The sequence below is a fragment of the Vombatus ursinus genome, unplaced genomic scaffold, assembly GCF_900497805.2.
Source record: "Vombatus ursinus unplaced genomic scaffold, bare-nosed wombat genome assembly UNPS02004437.1, whole genome shotgun sequence".
NCBI classification, from domain to species: Eukaryota; Metazoa; Chordata; class Mammalia; order Diprotodontia; family Vombatidae; genus Vombatus; species Vombatus ursinus.
In genome coordinates this window covers 128433-131218 of record NW_020944215.1, presented here as the reverse complement: position 1 = coordinate 131218, position 2786 = coordinate 128433, and positions in this window count along the sequence as shown.

The following is a 2786-nucleotide window of genomic DNA, read 5'->3' as shown; positions in this document are numbered from 1 at the left end:
GACAGGATTGCTTGGGTATTGTCATTATTTCCTCTTTGCTCCTCGAATAGCACATACTCCAGAAGGGATGGAGATAACCGTGGGGAAGGGAGGGCAGGAGGAGAGGGATATCTCCCTAATTATCTTAAAGCAGTCACATTTAAGGTTAGACCTTGGATACTGTGCTTTCTAGGTGCCTTTCATTGATGACAAAATTCTCAGTTTGTATAGAAGATGTAGTATTTCCTATTACTGGGTGGAAGGATTTGTATGCAGGGACGATAACCATGTGATCAATTAGCAGCCCACAAGTCATTTGACCTCTGTTAGCTTTGGTTTCCTCCTCTGGAAGATGGGGCTAATTCCTGCCCTGTCTGCCTTCCAAAGGTATCCTGAGGCTCCCATGAGAGAGTAGATGGGAAAGCATTTTCTGAACTGTGGTTCTTTGTGTAGTTCTCCCTTCAAATCCTGGCTCCTTTTGCCTTAATGGAGAGGCAGGGAGCTGAGGGGGTGGGGGAAAGGAAAAAAGACTTGAGTTAGAGTCGGGAGACCCTACTTTCTACCACAGCTCCTTGCTTACAAGCTGTACCATCATGGTAAATGGCTCTTCCTTTAATGTAGAAAGCCATTAGTATTAGCCATCTCTCCAGAGGTCAGGGTCTTCCTATGTTTTGGCTTTTCTCCCTCCAGATTCTACTACCCATCCTCTTCTTTCTTCCTGTTTATTTAGGAAATATGATCATCACTGGAATAGATCATTTTTGGTGGCTGAGATTTTGTCTAACAGATATCCTCATTTACAAGCTGGTTTTCATCTGTCCCTCTGATTTATGATCCCCTCAAATGGAATCTTCTGAGTTGGCCCATGGCAATTCTGGCTCTGCTGTCGGCTACCCGCTATCACCTTTGCCCCTCTCAGGTCCTCATTTTCCTTGGACTTGGCATTATCTAAGGGCACTTGCAGTCCTAGCTGTCAGCCCCTGCCCTCTGATCCTATTTTCCTCATTCCCCCAGGTGATTTAGTGGTAGTAGTGCCCTTTTTCTTCCATGTAGTAAAACAGATGCAGAAGACTTAGGAAGTAAAAGCACATTGTGAACTGATGCATGAAGGCTAGTAATAGTTAAAACTTTTATACCTGTGCCATACGCACAATGTGTAAGGTCCATTCCTAAACCCCGTGTATACACAGTGAGTGCTTTCTAATTAGAAAATGCTTTCCTCTGTGCTATTTCATTTGATGCCCACAGCAGCCTACAGAGGGAGACATTATTCATGCCTCTTTTACTGATGAGGAGATGGAAGCCTTAGAGAGGTGAAGTGATTTGTCCAGAGGACCACAGCCAGTGAGTTGTCAGGGCTTTGATTCAAATTCAAATTTTGTGGATGCCCCGCCCCCCTCCAAGACCAGTACTGTCTCTATTGTATCACACTTCTCCCTACACAAGTAACACAGCACTGGGTCAGTGATGTGGGGATTTTCAAAATTGTCCAGTCTGCAAGAAAAACCACTGAGGCAGAGCTGTGAGCCAAGGATCCATGGTCTCCCCTAATGAGGTGGGCCTCAGAATCTTCCTCATGATCTGAGGTGACCTGTGTCTTAGTGTGTGCGCTTGATATAAATGTGAGAGACAGGGCTGATACAGAACTGGATTTATTGTAAGAAATGCAAATGTGACCCAATATTGGGATGGGAAATCCCAGTTTTAGGATCAGCCACCAAGCTGGGATAGCTATCCCTGGAAATGGCCTCCAGGACCTCTGCCTGGTCATCCCATTGGCACTCCAAACTGAACATGCCGAAAACCCAATTCACCATCTTTCCCCCTGAACTTGTTCATCATTCTGACTTCACCATTTCTGTGTGGTACCACCATTCACCAATTCTTCTATTTTCATAACTTTGGGATTATCTTTGATTTTTTCCCCTCTCTTTTGTCTTTGATATTTCATATTCAGCCTCTCTTCTATTTCCACTGCCACCACTTTAGTAGGGGCTCTCACTACCATCCGCCTAGACTGTCGCCATTGTTTCATATTAGGTCTTCCCACCTCCGTTGTCTATGCCTTCTAGTTGATCCTTCAATTGCCAGAAAAATCTCTTATTTATGAATGTGTAGGTCTGTCATATCACTCCTGCTCAAAAATCTTTACTGGCGCCGTATTGTCTCCTGCCAGGGATATGATCTGTGATTTCACTGATCTAGGGAGCTCCTGGATGAAGACACTTCCCTCTATCAATTCTGAGTGACATCATCTCTGCAATAGTCTTAGAGTGTTGCCCAGGGCACTGAGAGATTAACTGGCCTTGCCTAGGATCATATAGTGCATGTCAGGAGGATGACTTAACCTCGGGTCTTCCTGACTACAGGCCTAGCTCTCTATCCACTAATATTTTATTTTCCCCCGAATTACATGTCTCTGCTCATCATTTAAAGCCCAATTAAAATGTCACCTTTAAAAGGCTAGCTCCCCTGATGGATAACTTTTCTACCTGAGACCTCACGTAGCACTTGCACCTCCATAATGTATTTATCATGTAATATCATATGATAGAGTTTTCTATATCTCTGGGACTCTTTTTAAATTTTTATTTATTTATTTTATTTCATTTTTTTTTAGTATTTATTTTTGTTTTATTTTTAACATGAAGGAGTTGTGCCAGATGCCTTCTAAATCCCTCTCAGCTCAAAATCCTTATATGCATTTATATCTTAGCCCCCAGGAGTCAGAAACCCTATACAAATTTGAACTATTTGGCCTTGGGCCTTCCCTTCTCTGGGTCTCAGTTTCCTCCTCTGTAAAATGA